An 18,295-nucleotide genomic window follows, 5' to 3' on the forward strand; every position below is an offset into this window, starting at 1 on the left:
AGAACAAGTCCAACAGATACCCACAATAACATCATTAAAGCCATTCTGCCCACAAGCCTTTAAAAGGAGAGGACCAGCTGGTATAATTTAAAGTAAATCTACTACTCATGTTTTACTGTAACCTTTGATCCAGCTAAATCCTCCATAAGAAATTCCTCATTGCCATTCCACTCAAGAAGAGAATTTTAATTTGTTTATTTCACCCAATCTCCTCCACCTTTTGTTTCAAACTGGTATTGTCCAAGCTTTGGAGATAGTCTTACTTCCAAAAATTTTAGTGTGTGGAAAAGCATCTTTCTTACTTCTCTGTCCTTAAATTAAGTTGCTTCAGAAACAAAGAGCTGACTCTTAAAGGTGGGAACTGGAGCATAAAGGAATTTGAAGGAACCTAAACTTGTTGAGGAACAGAAGAAACATCCACCACTCCCTGAAGCTGACCAAGAGCTCACAGCTTCTTTTCTTCAGACCTGCACCTGTGCTGCCCAACCACACAGCTCAGATTCAGTGGCCAATACCAGGAGGGAGATCTGAGGCTCAAGGCTCTCCATAAGGCATCATGAGCTCATTCAAGTGACAACAGACAAGACTTCCAGCATTTGCTTGCTGGACCAGCTAGCAGCTTTACATCACGTCTAAGCCAAACTCATTCTTTCCATGGAAGAGAAGCTATTAATAACTTCCTACCACCCAGTCCAGCCTGCTGACCAGTAGCCAGGCCTCCCCAGTTCTCCTTGAAGCCTGGCAGTATGCCATGCAGATCAACTAATTCAAACTATTTTGGACAGGAAGGTGTTTCAGTGTCCTAGACCCTCAAGCTGTCCTAAGCTAGCCTCTGTTTCAAAGGAGTATTATGTGATTCCCTCTCCCTTGGGTCAGGTGTCACAGCAGGAGCTCAGAGGTGAGCAAAGCCCCTGGGCTCTGGGGTAAAACCCTTCCCTTGGTACTCTACCAGCTCTCTGGATGTCAAATTTTCCTGATCTTGTAAGCTCTGAGGAAGAGTGGGAAGCACTACAGTGCTACAGTCAACCAAAGGGATAAAAGACTTCTATTCTTGGTGAGTTGCTCTCCCTAGAGCCTGCTCCTCAGTCATAGTTAGGTGTCAGTCAGGTGATTTATGCACTTAGAGGCTGGGGCAGTCATGCCAAATGCTGGTGGAACCTCCCTCCTTGCCCTGTTTCTGGTCAGCAGAAGACTGGAAAAAGCAAATTGGCTCCCAACCCCTACTCAGAACACAGCCTGAATTCTCCACCTTACTGAGACACAACACCTCAAAGAAGAGGCACTGCTGCCATTTGGGACAGGATTTCTTTATATTCAGAAGAAATATTAGCTGAGATGCCTCTCAGTCCTGCAGCCTTCTCCCCACAGCCACTAAACCATAAGAATGTGACATTTGGTTTTAAAGCCTTCCAGAGGAAGATTGTGATTTGCATTTCAAAGCCCCATGCACTGACTTGCCCTGGATGTACCTCCACCCACTTGCTGGTATGTGCAGTTATTTCTCCAGGGGAGACAAGGATTCACCAGGTCTTGGTGCAATGCACCCAATTCATCTCAGTAAAAGTTTCGAGTCCAATCCTGATAGTGCCAAGTGCTTGATGCCATTTTTAGAAAGCAGAATAACTAAGTATTTAAGGACAGATCCTTCCCCAAATAGACAAGAAGAGCCAATCAGCAGCTGTTTCTCTGGAAAGTTTTTGCCAGTGCTACAAATGCTCCATATAGAAGCAGAAAGGCTACATCTGAGCATAAATGCATGTTAGATGACATTGCCACTAAATATACCAGGTGATTGCTAGCACAATTGGTTTGCTCCCAGTCTGGTTCCCCTCTTTGGTGTGGGCAGCAAGGGCATCTTAGATGAAAAAGCCCCAAGATGAATTTAGTTTAATGACTGAATGTGAAGGAGGGGCAGGGAAAGAAGGAAGGAGAACCAATATGAAGTGTGGAAACTAATACAAAAAGCTTCTGGGATATTAATAGTGTGCTGAATTAATAAGATGTAGTCAAAGCTATGAAGTTTCTGTAACACCACAGCAGCTGCTACTGTGAAGTAAGGGACTGGAGTGGATCTGTGTATTTACAGCAGTTATCTGAAAGCCTGGGCATGTAATTCCACTCAGAATCCCCACCAACACAAATACATTAAAAGCAGACTGAAAAAACTCCTGTAAACCCACTAAGCACAATAGCTAAAGTTTCCACAAGGAATAATTCATAGCATTACAGTTACACTCACTGGGATGGGCTAAGACCCTCTCTGGACTGAAAAGAGAGCAGAAGCTCTTGCTGAGAACACGATATACTGCAGCAGCTCAAATATCTTCCAACCCTCTTGATTGCTAAAAAACCCTCTGGAGCGGGAATCTGTAACATGAAGAAGTCCCATAGAACTTAGGTTAGACAATAACTGCTAAAAAAACTTAGATTCATATTGCTTTTTTGGTTTTTATTTGATTGCTTGGGGTTTTTTTGTGGGCTTGGGGTTGGGTTATTTGGTTGCTGTTTTTGTTTGGGTTTGGTCTTTTGGGATTTTTTTGTATGCACCTACACACAAGGTTGGTTTGTCTATGAAGAGACAAGATTAAGCATCCATTCCTTCAAGCATTTGAGAACAGGCCTGGACAAAGACAAATCCTTTGGAGCTAGAGCACAGATCCCAGCACCCACCACACCAGGTGGGAACCCCTACATGAGCTGGTAGGTGGCAGCAATTTACAGCCCACTAACAGCAATGTGGTCCCTTCTATACATGCCTCCACAGCCTCTCTGAAGGCTACCTGACTGAGAACCCCCAGAAAGCACAAGAAAGGCCGTGTCTGCTTAATCCTACACAAGAGGTGAGGGAACAACACAACGCCCTGTCCATACAGCACCTGCCATGCCGCGGGCACAGCGGGAAAAGCTGCAACCACAACAGCAGCACAAATACTGCTATTGCCCAGAAACACCACAGCTCTGGGTATGGACAAGGATCCTTCTAAGGAATGAGTGAGGAAGCACGTAACATGAATTTACTATGGATTTGAGAGTAGATGAACATGGTCTCTACACAACAAAAGGCTGAGGTCACTAACAGCATCACCATGACTCCCTTGGACAACTCAAGATAAGCAGTAGCCCTGGAATATCTAAAGCCCTTGCCTGGTTATCTATTCCAGTCAGAGCTCTCTGAAGGCTGAACAGCAGCCTAATGTTAAGATATTAAGAGAGGAATAAATGCCATTTTGTTAAGGAAACTTTATTTTTTGTTTAAGGAAACTTTAGGGAAGAGTGACAGTTTTGAAGACTCATTTTAAGCTTTCATCACTGGCAGGAAAGAGGAGAAGTCAGGTTACTTAACTGCTGTTATGACAATTATCAAATGGAAGAGACCAGTGACTTGAAGAGAACATTGCAGCTCATAGCAAAATTCCACTATGCTTTTCATTAGGTGTGTCCAATTACTTCCAGTATAAATTAGCTAGACCGTTGAAAGCAGATTTGCAGAAAATTAGTTTAATGCTATTATCAAGCGGGAAAAAAAGAAAACAAGGAAAGATTTGTTTCCCATGAAATAGTCACAAAAGTCTAAAGCTATGTTGGAGATCTCTTGGATGCTGCAAAACCTTTCAGAATCCCTATCTGCTTCACTGGAAAGATCCAGGATTCCAAGACAGCACATGACGTTAACTTTGTGCAACAGTTCTAGGAACGAAAAGCAAGAACATAGTAGGGCCAGCTCCAGTAAAGCTGAGTTCAAAGTGCACTTTCAGGCTGCTGAGTAACTGCAGATGCAGGCAGATGGCTCATAACTATTCTACCAAATTACTCACACAAATTGTTGCTAATAGAGTCATGCAAGCAGTAATACAAGCCCTCTCCCCAGTCCCACCGGGCTCAGTAACCATTCATGTTGCAAACTAATAAGTCAGCACCTAAGAAAATCTATGCCCAGAATACACGGGGCCTCTGGGCCGGTCACAATCAGATGTCTCTGCCAGTCCTTTCCAGTCAGGCTCACCTCAGCCAACAAAGTCAACTCTTGTACTCCCCCTGTCACCCCGGCAATGGAAATTGGTTCTGCCCCCACATGTTCCGATGGCACCAAAGTACATTGCGATCCAGTGTCCACCAAAGCCTCATGTCTCTGTGGCGCCGATGTGCCAGGCCATTGAATCCACACAGTCCAAAACACACGATTCTCCCCAACCTCTACCTGGCTAGAGGCAGGGCCCCTCTAAGCCTGATTGTCTTTCTTTCCTTGGACATACGTCCTAGAGGTTCCCTCCAGGGGATCAGACATATCATCATCGTCCCGGCTGCAGACAGCTGGTGCTGCTCTCTGTTTAATAGGACTTCCTCTTTGAATCCTACCTTCTTTCAATTTACGCACCCGTTGTGCCAGAGCAGCAGTGGGTTTTCCGTCCCACCTCCTCATGTCCTCCCCAGCTTCACGCAAGAAGACCCACAACTCGGTTCGCGGAGTGCGCCTTCTCTCCCCAGAGGCCAGAGGACAAGTAAGGAGCAGAAAAGAGGAGTGATACCCTGCAATTCCACTATCGGTAATGTGGGTTGCAGTTGTCTCTGAAAGTTTAGGCAATCCTGCTGAGTTAGACAAGCTTCTGCTGGAAAAACTCATGTTTTTCTATTGTACTGACATGCAGAAAGAGAGCATCAACCTGTCTGTGATACTCAGCTCCAACAAAACCAGAGGTACATGCATCACCCTATTTGGAATAGGGGACCTCAAAAGCAGAACACCCCAAAACCTGGTTGAAAAAATGCTCTAAACATTTGACATATGGTAAAACTGTACTAAGGGCTGTCTGTGCTTCCAGTTCAACCACTGGCTGCCTGAGTAACATGAGAATTAACACTATTCCCTGGAAGCAGAAGAACTGGGACCTGTTCTTGCCTTAGCAGAAAGAGACAAGGAGGGACCTACATGGAGGGCAAACAAAAGCCCAAAGCATTCCTATCTGTAGTTCTCTTATTGCCTGCATTGCCTCCTTTCTGAGGGGAATAAATCTGGGGAAAGCTTGGTTACTTGGAACAGTGCTGTGACCCCACACTTCGCCTTTTGGTGGATGGGTGGAACCAGACTGGGCACAGCAGCAGTGCAGGGTGAGCCATGCACACATGACTGAGATAGGAAGAGACACTAATGAAGCATTCAGGGTTTTCTCAGACCATCCTGTCATTTGGTATAAGAATCACAGAGGAAACAGCTCCTCCTTACCTGAACTGGGCAGTGAAAATACTCAAGCTCTGACATTCAGTGAGCACACACTTGCTCAAGCTTGCTGCTCATGAATTTAAACTCTATATATGATAAACTCTCTTTGTGGAGTCATGAACTAAAGTAAATGATGAAAGCGCAAGTAAAGTTAAAGATTAAAATGTTCACAAGGAAATGGGTAGAATGACCAGACAGGAGAAACCGAGACAAACAAATGATATTAGCAGAATTATTTGCAATATTGAAACTTTCATATACAAATACTAAAATCAGAAATTTACCCACTCTACAGGAAGATCAGACACCACGTTTCTATATAGTTCCACTTCATCTCACACATATCAGTTGGAATTGGACTAGATGATTTCAGCAGATCCCTTCCAACTTAAATACTCTACTCTAACTCTTTTCCACTATGATGATCTCCAGACAAAAACCTGGGCATTGCCACAAGAGTGCACAATATCACAGGATGATTTTCCCCCACTTACAACTTTCTTGTATTTTGAAAATGCTGATGTCCCACCAACCAGAAGGAGACCTCCAAGCTGTCACAACAGCCTCATTCAAATAGAAAGCTATTTTGTTGCTTTAAGTTCTAGGAAGTACAGAAGTTGCATGAGCAGAATTGTGCATGGGAAAAAAAAAAAAAAAAAAAAAAAAAAGTCTTAGGAATAACAGATTTGAGCATCAAAATTAAAGTTCACACCAGAAACATTGGCTAAGAGGCAAAGGTGACAGTTAGGTGGAGTTTACTATTACACTCATTTCTGTCCTTATCTTTTGATTCCTGCAGCATCTTTCATCTGATTGTCTAACAAAGAATCAGAAGAAACAATGAACTTTCATCCCCTAAAACAATTCCTAGTGAAGAGCAATCAGTTCTTTCGGTGCTCATTTGGTGTTTTTGCTAGCTGCTCCCCTGATGCAGCGATATCCTAAACAATACCAGCCAAATCCACCAGATTTTTGGAAGCCTTGACTCAAGAGACCTTGCAACACCCCCGTGCGGTTAAAAAAAGGATCTTGGCTCATGCCACCCACCACTGAAACAGACACCCTTAGGCTGGGATGAAGCAGCTGTATGACACCACGCAGCAACACTTCACAGCATTTTAGGGTAGAAAGCAATTAACCTTTGGCTGAATCCCCTTAGCTCCAAGCTACAAAAGGAGTGTTTGTTCTGTTTTCTTCTCTATCCCCCACCTCCCCCAAGGCTGCACGATTCTGGTGTTCTCATTAGCTCACTGCCCAGGCTGCTCTCTGGACCCTGAAAAGGAGAACAACAGTTGTCATCAAATTAATAGGCTGTTTATCCAGATATTAATTTTGTTTTTTCTTGCTTCTTCTCCAGAGTAGTGGCAGCTGATTCCAGTAAAATTAGGGTGAGGTTATAGTGCGTTGTTTCTGTTTGGACAGTAAATACACTGGAGCTGAGATCTACTTGAGGCCTCAGATGGTACTTTAAAGCAAATTAAGGGAATTTGGGCAAGGTTCTCTTTACAGGTATGAAGAGAGTAGCTGCTACAGCTGAGGGAAGATATCTTTCAGCCCTCTGATGTTTCTTTCTGGGTTTAATTGAAATTTAATCCTACTTTCTGTACTTACACAGAACCTTCATACTCAAGTCCTTCCCTAAAACAAAGCTTCCCAGGATCCAAGTCTGACAGTGGCATCGTGGAAGCCTGGAAATCCCCACAAAGGGGATTTCAAATGTCCTTCACATTTTTAACTCCTGAATCAGCATCCTCTATAGCACAGGCAAAAAATGAATGAATTGTAACATCTGAAGGCCGTTAGGCAAAGACTTGGGAATATAATCTGTGTTTGATCCCCCACTTTCACCCTGAACACATACTTCAACTTCATTTGCTGCCTAAAAGCTTCACTCCATTAGTCTTCCACACCTTTCCATAACAAAGCATGTGTTCCTAAACAGACACAGCTGGCAGCTGCACCACTTCAGGCAGTTAGAGTCCGCCTTGGCACCTCCATTTCAGTGCACACTTCTAACAAGAAGCTCTACCAGAGATGCTCTGCTCTGAGCCATCAGAAATGGGAAGCTGTGGCTGAGGCTCTGGAGCACTGGGCAAACACAGCCAGACCAGCTGTGAACTGCAAGGAGAGGGGGCAAAGCCAGCCTGACACAGGGACAGCACAGCTGGTGCTCTGCTAGGCACCCTCAGGAATGAGTGGTCCTTCCAGCAAGCTTCAGGCACGGCCAAGACCTGTGTGGCCACAGGACCTGCAAGTGCATTCCCCCTCTAAGTGGGTGGGAGGAGCAAAGCCCACTGCAGATCCTCAGCCCAAGGCCAAAATTTGTTTTCCTACCTTTTGTTTCCTTCACCTGCATAACATAAGACCTTTCCCCAGGCCTTCCCAAAGCCGAGGTGCTGTGAGAGTAGATCTGACTATAATTTGACACCTTCCCACTCCTCGTGGGTCTGGTGTCATATTCAAACATGAGTGTTACATTCGTCTCTTCCAGTGCCTGAGGTCATTTTGCCTTGGTTATCTACAGAAAAGGCTGCAGTAAATGCTCCTTCTGCAGGCAAACAAGAGGTCAGAAAACAAACTGAGTCAAAGCAATGCTTTCCCTAAGGCCAGCCCCACTAGAGCAATGCAGGCAGGAAAAGGCAGGCTGCATTAGCAGATACCCTGATAGTGGGCTTAAAGGGGAAGGAATCCATAAAACCTCCAGGCATTCCAGCAGGCTGGGTACCCGGGATCACTTTCACAGTTTAGGAAACAGTTTCATCTCAACCCCCACAAACTGCCCTTGGCAGAACATCGAAAGTTTGCACATAACAGCCATGTTTGTGCCATGAGTAATCCAGTGCTCTAAGCTAATGCTCCATTTTGCTGGTGGAACAAAGTATCTTGTTATCATGTGAACTACATCACATTAAAATGATATTTATGAGAATCTCCTAAGTCCACTTAATGAGATCCTTCTACCCATGGATTTTCATCGTTTTTTGCATCTTCATGTCTTTCCCACATAATTTTCTGGTTTAGGCATTACCACATTTTTCCAGTACACCAGAAGCAAAGCACACATGCGCAGGCTGAAACAACAACCTATGCTGGACATTAAATGGGGGAGTCTCTTCTTCAGAAATAACCCAACATGAATCTTTTGATTAACCACAGCTCAGTGAAAGAAGAGATATACACATATCTCAACAACATATATAGTCTTACAGTAATATCTTCCATTTGCTTTTCCATTTGTTGAGTTTATTGCACATGTTCAGAGATAATCCCATCCATTAACAGTCCAGGTTAGAGACCCACTAACACCTGAACATGAACACGACAGGACTATTGCCTGCTGCTGGCCAGCAAGGGGAGGAACAGCACACTGTGACAGCCAAGAGTGGGAAATGTGGCTTCCACACTTGCTCTCTTAACCAGCCAGCTGGGTTAAAACATGAGAATATTGCATTTAGAAGTTTGTAGCTAAATTGCATTTTGGTTTTTCATTAATTTTGTGTTCCAGTGTAAGTACAGTAGTTAAGTTGGTAGTTACAGCAGGTCTTCAAAAGAAAGAGGCTAAGCTTACACAGACTTAAGCAAGCAGGGAGAAAAATCAGGAGTCTCATTCTATAAATTCTCCAAGATGGCACATCAATGCTCTGCACTTCCATCACTTGAAGAAAAAGCAACTTCAGAAAGTAATCTATGCCAATTACATGAAAATCAGGTCAGGTACCTTACCTGTATTAGTCACCTTGTTATCATTTCACAAGCCCTCTGAGATACAGCAGTTCCTGGAAATAAAAACCAATGAACTTGGCCAAAGAAGCTGTAACTTGAGGGGTGGGAGCAGAGTGAAATATTTCAAAGCTAATGAGGAGTTTGGATCCAGTGGAAGAGCTGCTTTTCTAATGAGTCAAAGGGCCCATTTCTAGTACAGCTGGACCAGGTAACATGAACTGTTATAATTCACTTATATTTAAGTTCTGAAGAGAGAGCCTCTAGAGCCAGTGAGAAGCTGGCTTTGCCACAGCTAGATGCTGAAGGAAGCAAAAGCATGAAGGACAGATTGAAGTTGTGGTATGTCTTTGAAGTTCTTGGGCCATTTGGCATTAGAGGGATCTGCAGACAAAAGGAGAAATAATGCTTTAAGAAGTGTGTGACAGACAAGTTCATATAGCTCCTAGCTTTGCAAGTTCTCATAGAATCAAGCACATTCACACGCATTAAAGGGTGGGTGTATAAACAGACCATACTTTTGGCTACACTAAACCCATGCTGATTTGTACTGATAATATTCGTGGGCAACCCTTTTCTCCTGCCTCTTTCATGCAGACACTCCAATATGATGAACTATATTAAGCAGCTTATGGGTAGATGTTTCCAACAGCATCTGAGACTTTGCCTTCCAAAATGTTGTTCACTTCCCATGAATTCAGAAGTGCAGGACCACCTTGTATTGGCTGAGTGCTCTCCCTCACAAGGAATTTGAGATCCATGGGCACAAAGACAGGAGCTGATGTGGTGATGAGAAAGTTAAAGGTGACTGACATTTTCCCAACATCGGGAACATTCCAGGTAAGGACAAGGTCAGCAGACCTCAGGCAGTGGACACAGCCTAAAACCATGGCCCAGTTTATGTCTGCCTGATGCAGACAGAGGGCTGGCTGTGCCCAGAGGGCTGAGCAGCTGCACACACCATTCTGAGCTTCTGCAGCTTTTAGGCTGACATCATGCAACTGCAGCTTTTCAGTATGGATACAGGACGACTCCCGATGGTTACCCACGTCCAAGTCAACACAAGGAAAAGAAAAAACGTGCTCTGTTCCAGTTGTCCCTGTACAAATAGCGAGCGTGGGTGTGGATATATCACTGGAAACCTGGGGCTGAGGGACAGCCCATCCACAAGCAGGGCTCTAGAGGGAATTTACTCCTCTGGAGCAGAAAGGAAAGGCACAGCTCAGAGGCAGTCCCAAAACAGTGCAGCAGGCATTCTGCACTACGTCTCCTCCCTCCACACTCACAGCACAGCACAGTAGCTTCCCCAGCCCTTCCCCTCCCAGACACAAAGAGAAAGAGGGAAGTGAGCTAAGAAGAAATGCACTCAGCCCAGTGTTAGCTGGCAATGCTGAGTGAGAGAATGAGTATGAAGCATCCACTGAAATCCCACTGTGCCACAACTGACTGACAAGCCCCTGGAAGCTCACTAAAGTGTCCTTTCATTCTTGCCTGCCCTCGCAGGGACAGGTGCAGGCAGTAAGGCAGGAGTGCAGAAAGAAACTCTTAGCCTTCCAGACAGTATAGTCTCCAAAGCTGATATTATGGTCAAACAGCACAAGCCATAAGCCAGCCTTTCCCTGTCTGTCATCATTCCTGCCTTATTGTCCTGGGCTTTGCTTTGTTCTCTGGGAGCAGGCATGCTCCAGTTCTCAGGCACATGCCAGCACAGGCGCTGGCGTGCTGCCCACCCTAAGTACCGTGTAGGCAGGATGGCGCCTCCGATATTTAAAACAATATTTAATGTTTTACATCACTGCAGGCCTGTAGATTATTTTCTAAATCCATGGAGCAACAGTGGATCAGCATGTGGTGTGTTAATGCTGCACAAGGAAATAATGCATGAGGGGGAGAGATTAGGAGAGAGCACTTGAAATTGCAGTTGGCATTAGCTATAGGGTAACACACAGCATGGGATGACCTGTTCATCCCAGACTCCACAGTGCATTCAGCAGAGGACTCCAAGAAAGAAACATATGTAAAGAAAGCCTGCCCTAAAAGCAGATAGTTTCACTTCTCTAGTTCTACCCACCCAAACCTTTAAGGAAAAGCTTCTTCAGGAACTGCTTATGGAATAGAAATGGTAAATACCATTGTTTCCAGAACAGAGGACATAGATCTAAAGTGAAAACCTCAAGTACAAGCCTGTTTCTCATGTACAAGAAAAAAAAATCAACATAATATACAGGGACACACTCTGGTTGATGACTTTACACAGACTTCAGGATTATATTCACAAAGAATGATCAGTGGATCATTCTTTCTGCTACTAGTGTTAGAAGTCACCTTAAGGACCTGAGCAAACATTGTAGCTTTGAAGTGATTAAGATAGTGGTATAAAATGTAAGAGTTCAAGAATGGTATTATGAAGAAAATATGTTACATTTGTTAATCAGGAAAAAGTTGGCTCAGACCAGATGCAGATATCTTGGTGCTATCTGCCCAGCTCTATTTTCTTATTCAGTGATCAACTTTGTTATGAAATTAATTTTGGAGGATTAGTGGTAAGTCCTTTTTTGTTGCCTTATATTTGTCACTCATGAGGCAACAGCAAGGATTCTAACTTCATTTCCAGAACAGGAGCTTGAAAATATAAGGAGAATTTGTCCAAGATGAACAGTGAAGTTCACCGACCTCAAAGTCTGGTGATACTTAAGACTCAAACAAATATTGCAGTTCAAAAAGCCACCGTTTGCACAACTGCTTAGTAGGCACTGAGAGCTGAGACTATCCCACAAAGATGAGGAGCTGACAAAAACAGGGATAGCCTCTTTGGCACATAAGCAACAACCTCCAAAATCCAAATGCCTTGGTTGCATTCAGTGCCTAATACAAGGACAAGTTGTCCTTGCCATGGTGACTATCCCTTTTCCATAGAGTCCCTTCAAGATTTAGTACTGGCTATCAGGTTGCAGTCACTGACCAGAAGTGATTGAGTGCACCATAAACATGAGATCCAGCAGGGAGAAACATCCAGTCCTTCCCTGGAAGTGGGCACTGGCAGCAAAGCAGTTTATCTCTGTTCCAAAAATCTTGGCTTCAAAGAAAGCCTAAGTGTACTTAAGAGCATTTAATTACTTATCTGAACTTACCCTAAACTCAAGTAATGTTGGGCTAGGTTTGACTAGGAGAGCCTTCCCAGCTTATTTGGGGGTGTCCATCCTGCCCCATTATTCCTTTTCAGTGTAAGAAAACATGTTTCAATGCATGGGGATTCATGTACTGGTCACTATGGTCATTCTTGTCAGGTCTTCCACTTCATAGCCTTCATTCAGTAGTCAGAACTACTTCTAGATTCAGGAACTTGAATTCAGACCCTCTTTCTGCTCTTCCAGGCTCACAGGAGAGCATCAACAGCTTTGTGACATGCATGCTAACCCTGCTGGAGGCATGTAAAGAGGTAGGGATGCCCACACTCCCTCCCTCTTGGAGCTGCACATGACTCCTGAATTTTACCTTGTTAAATAAAAAGCCAAAACCCTCCAGACAAACAAACAAGACCCCAGATTTCATGTTGTTACTTTGAAAAAAAAATAGAAATACCTGGAATTGAAGCAGTGTATTGGTCTTGCTCACATTAATGCTTTCTCCATTCTCTAAAGACTTTTCTGGTCCCAAAGGATTTTTTTCTTGCCTATACAATCATCAAACTGAAGAAAGATAACCAATTATTTGCACAGCTCTAGTTTTCAGAAAAAACCTGCTCAAGGAAATCATCCCCATGTACACTTCCCACCACCTTTCCTCTTGGAAGAGGACTGACTACTGCAGTCACCTTCTCTGCTTAGTTACAGTAGTGTAGCAAAACATTTCTGAAGTTACCTGTGTACTCCTAAGTGGCATTAACTCACATGTAGTCCAACTGGGTTTTTTTTGGGGTTTTTTTTGTACTGAACTATTCTATTTTACTTAATGGCATGTTCCTGTTATTTTTCTTTGGGACTCCCAATATTTGCTGGATACAAAAACGCATCCAAAAGCTGTGCTCCAGAGACATACACCTCCCCTACGACTGTAAGATTATTTCCTCTAAAATTTGATAGGGAGATGTGGACTACTTTGTAGTATGATCCATTTCAACTGTTCTAGCAAGGTAGGTAATCCTATACTGTCCCAGTTTTATAAAAATCCAGGCAATTTGAATTAATAGCATAAAAGTATAGCACTTGCCATAAACATGGAACAGTTGCTTTATTGCACTTGTCAAATGCATTCCTCTCTTTGGTCACAGTTATGGTCGAAGAATTTAACAAAAAATTAACAAGCCATTCACAATAAAAAGGAACTCAAAAAAAGTCAAAGCTGGAGAAAGCATCACATACCCTACATATTTGAACTCTTATGGTTTTTCCAGCCTGGTTCTCACTCTTAGTTCCACGAGTTTCTTGTAAGCACCATCTCTTGTTCAATACAAATTCGAGTGGAAAGGACAGCAGAGAGGTGTGAACTCTGAGAAAAGTGAGTGGATGCTGCACACAGGATAAAGATCTGCCCTGTTTCTGAAACAGGATCAGAAGCCATGAACAGAAAGGCAGACAGCATTAACCTAGATGGCTCATCCTGTGCACAGCCATCTGCCCACAGCTTATCCCATATCCCAGGTATCCAAGGGGAGCCTGCAAGCTGCCGTGCCCACACACAGCATGGCCAGAGCAGACAAATCCTGCAGCACTGCTGGCCGCCCACCCTCACCCTGCTGCTAAGCCTCACCAACAAACACTTTAAAAATGTCTAAAAGTTTCTATTTTATAGCAGCAGTCAAAGAACAACAGCTAACAAAAAGAAATCCCTAATGCAATATTTAGAAAATAAATCCCTTTATTTTTAAAGGGCTACAAGCGAGCTGAGAAATTCATGTGTCTGCTACCATAGAACAGCTTGACAGACCCACCATAAAACAAACAATTTACCATTTTGAAGTGGCATGGTGGCAGTAGGAAGCATAATTTTATCTGCTTTTTCTGTAGTGACCTCTGACCCTGTGCATCATAATTTGAGAAGCAGCTGTGTACTCAGAGCCCCAAACTCTGCTCGCTCCTGCTGCCGGGCACAGCAAGTGTCACTCCCGTGTCACTCCTGGTGATTAGCACAGCCACCGAGGAGGCTGCCACGGGGAAGACCTGGTGCCCCCTGCCTGAGACAGGTGCACATCCCTGTCACATCCCACACGTGTGCTTTGGCCTTGTTACCACTGCTGTCATCAAAGCAGACTATCGTGGGCAAGTGCAACATCACACAAGACACTCCCAGCAGCTGGAATTCAACATCTTCATGGTGCCCGTCAAAGGCTGATTTTCTTCCAGAAGTGTAATAGGAGCAGTTTAAAGATAAGGCACTGGGGTCAGAGCAAAAGGTGCTGGAGGAATCTTTGTTTTGTCCTCAAAGAGAAAAGTAAAATATCCTCTTAAGAAAACCAATTTGAGGTCAGCAGTAGGGTTTCTTTTCAAGCCTACCACAGGCCTAGTAAAGAACTATCCTTTGCATGCAAAGTATAAAGGTCATAATATAGCAACATCGCATTAAAGTTTTGCTGAAAATGAAAAGTTTAAGAACAAGTGTCCCATGTTTTCCAGTCATGGGTGTACTTCAGTAATCCTGCAGGCCCAGGGGTCCACATGAAGTCCTGAACATTGCAGTTATTTGAGAAAGGGAATCTCCATCACATTAGCAGTTTGGCCCCAATCCAAGAAAGCACTTAAGCATGTGCTTAACTTTAAGCACATGAGTGCTCCCACCCACATAAAAGAACCACTTATTCACTGAAAATTAAGCATCTGCAGAAATACTTTCCTGTATCAGCTTCTTTGCTGAGTATCTTACAGGATTATACCCTATCAAGTGACTCCCTGGAAAAAGAAAAAAACCACCACCACCTAAACAGAAGTCGACTTCAGGCAGGGTTGCTGATTGCCAGGGGCTGCCTGAGCACATGTGGCACTGGGCTTTGGAGCCCCATGTCCTCCCCAGCTCTCACAACAGCTGCACAGCAGCGAGGAGCCTCTCCTGAGGCCAGCGCATATTCAGAGCTGCTGCCTCAGCCTTTGCCTTCTGGTTCTAAAAAAAGTCATGTAAAAGCTATTGCCCTTGACCAAAAGCTTGCCTGCTTCTCTGAAGACTGGGATGTAAAAGCACAGACCTGCCATAACACTCTACAGTGCCAATATAACGTGAGAGTTGCTGCCAGTTAACACCAACAAGGTGTTAGGGTGAAAACAGCAATCTTCTACAGGCTGGTGGCTTTGTATCGGTCCCTAAAGACCTTAAATTATATTTAAAAGGTGGTGGTGAGGGGGTAAGGGCAGCTCAGGAATTAATGTATGTGGGTAGAGGGTAAGGTAGTAAAAACCAATTCTAAGCAGGCAATGGAAAAAAATGGTGTTATGTCTCCCACATGCATTTTTGGAAGATCATCACCATCACAAATGTTAACTATGGTTCAGGCTCCCACAGCAGAGTAATACTCATCAATCATCCTCATCAGTTAGAAATTACTCACAGGGATAGATTGGATATTCCATAAGTCCATAGCCAAACACTCTGAAGCCCTTCCAGGATGTGACTACTTCCACCTCCCTCTTGCATGCTGGATCTCTCTCCTCGGGAAAGCAACAAGGGTGCTGAAGGCCCGGCCCTTTCAGCAGGAGCAACAGGGGACCTGCAGGCTCAGTTTTGCAAAAACTCCTTGCCTTAATGCTACAAATTAACCATAAGGTTATCATGACTATTAAAGAATGTGGAATTGAACCCTACCTGAAGTCAGAGCGTAAACAGCACTCAGCCCAATTAAAGGAAAAGTAAATGTCCCCAGTTCTGCACCAAGCTGTGCAGCAGGCTGCCCCTGAGCCGAGAATTTGAGTCATGCGTACAATCTGGCCACCCACCAGGCAGGTTTCCTACCTGCTGCTGCACACCAAGGCACACCCTGGATCCAGCAGGATCCAGCACAGGCACCTGTCAGCCCTGTGATTTGTGATCCATGTGACAGGGGCGGCCAGGGACGCTCTTTACAGCCTGGTGTCACTGCTGGCTGTGTGTGTTCCAGCTGCTGCATGGAGAGCACCTCCCTCACCCATTCACATCAAAGGCTGCACCGACACAAACACAGGAGTTTTACAAGTCACTCAGCTGTGTGCTATAACAAAGGTGTGCCTGGGATGCTCCTTATCATTTCTCTTACAATGCCCAAAATTGGCATCAGCTTGTTTGAGGATTAAGATCTGGGAGACGGGAACTACCAGCCACAGTGTTGGTGGGTGACTTTAGACAAGGCTTAGGAAGTGGTTTTGAATGCAGACACAAGACTGAGCTATTGCTCTTGCTCAGCTTTCTATTCACTATTTCTACTCACTTCTATTGCAAACAAAATGCAACTGAGCTTTTTTCACTACCTAATCAGACACACAAACTACTGGGTATCTGACATATGAAGTGTGGGATAAAGACCAGGCTGAAGGGAATATAACAAAAGCCAAAGTATGGTGCATCATTATTTTCCTGTGGCTCATAGCTTCCAAGTTCCCCAGGGAGTATGACAACCATTTCCACATCTGATTATTTCATTTTGAAAGAAATGTAAGCTAGACTTAACTATTTTCTTTCCATATGTGTCTGGTAGATATATTTATCATCAAGAGATTCTTCTCCTCCTCTTCCCCCCACTTAACAGCTCTCGACTTTGTGTGGCCCCTCCATACCAGCCTATTGTTTGTGCTTTTTGCAGGACTCTACTTTAAAGTATGACATGTTTATGTAAGAGGCATTGATGGCTAACACAGGCTTCAGCTCAGTAGGGCATTTGGGATGGTGTCAGCGAGGAATGCTCTCCCCTGATTTATGAGCATGTTATAGTTATTCAGGTGGAGTGGCAGGAGCTGGCAGTAAGCACCAGCATATAGATCAAATGTGTTTTAAGTTCATAGATCAGGCTGAGGTGCTGCCAATCGCCACAGGGTTGTGGCAGGGGAGACTTAGCCCTCAGCTTTTAAAAAGAAAGCAGTCTCTGAAGACAAAGAGCTAGCTGCCTTTAACCTTAAGTCTTACTAACCAAAATCTTAGACTGTTCTTACAATCTCTGTTCTGCAATCTCATGATGACATATATGTGGATTGAGAGACAGATGCTTATGGTAGCCTACAAGACTGACTTACTACACCATTCTTTTTGCAACATAAATCTGATTCACTTGGCTGTTTCCAGATACTTAAGCACTTGAACAAAGTTCTTCAACTTTCTCCCTTTTAATCTCCTTTATTTATAATGGGTACAGGTTGAAGAGATGATCTTTTGAGGCACATGACTGAAGTGCTCACATTTATAAGCCCATTCAACTCTACACTCTGCCCCCTAAAAAAACCCAGTTTTGGGTTCCCCATAGTTCCCATAGCTCCCCAGCAGCCAAACCCCACCCACAATGTGTGCCAGCATCCTTTCTACTCACGGTGCTTATTTAATATCTTCAGCTCTCAATGAATTCAGTTCCCCTCATATCCTTCAAAGTTTGAATAGCTTTGCAGTTTTCTCACATCTGCAGTTTGCACCTTTAATTAAGACATTCAATTTCATGTTTCCCTTATGCTGTTACACCTTCCTCTGGTATTATCAATTTGGCAACACAACTCTGTAAATGTGTTCATATAGAAAAGCCTATGCTGAATTCGTATATCTCCCATGAAGTAACAGGAGTGCAAGTCCTTCAATTTTGTAAGGAGGAGGGGAAGAAAGGCAGAAAAACAAGTGATCCTCAGCATTTTTCAAACACTAAAGAAATTTGACAGGCTGAGAGATTTGGGGCTGTTCAGCCTGGAGAAGAGAAGGCTCTGAGGAGAGTTTTTAGCATCTTCCAATACCTAAAGGGGGCTTACAACATCTGGAAAGGGACTTTTCATCAAGGCACGGTATGGCATGGGAGGAATGGTTGTAAAATGAAAGGTTTAGATTAGATATTAAGAAATTCTTTACTGTGAGAGTGATGAGACACTGGCACAGGTTGCCCAGAGAAGCGTGGATGGCCCATCCATGGAAATGTTTCAAGGTCAGATTGGAGGGGACTCTGAGCAACCTTGGCCTAGTGGAAGTCCCTGCTCATGGCAGAAAGTTGGAATGAGATGATCTTTAAGGTCCCTCCCACCTAGCCCATTCTGCGATTCTAAAACTCTCGCAGTTGCTTGAGTGAAGCTGGGTAGGATACTACTTCTGTCTAGGAGAAAGGTATGTCCTTTACCCATAAAAGTCCATTTAATAATTATGTGAACCTTTTGCTGCTGCTCTCACAATGCCAGTGAAGTTAACTTGGCACACACGATTTCAAGTTAGTGAACT

The sequence above is a fragment of the Sylvia atricapilla genome, chromosome 6, assembly GCF_009819655.1.
Source record: "Sylvia atricapilla isolate bSylAtr1 chromosome 6, bSylAtr1.pri, whole genome shotgun sequence".
NCBI classification, from domain to species: domain Eukaryota; kingdom Metazoa; phylum Chordata; class Aves; order Passeriformes; family Sylviidae; genus Sylvia; species Sylvia atricapilla.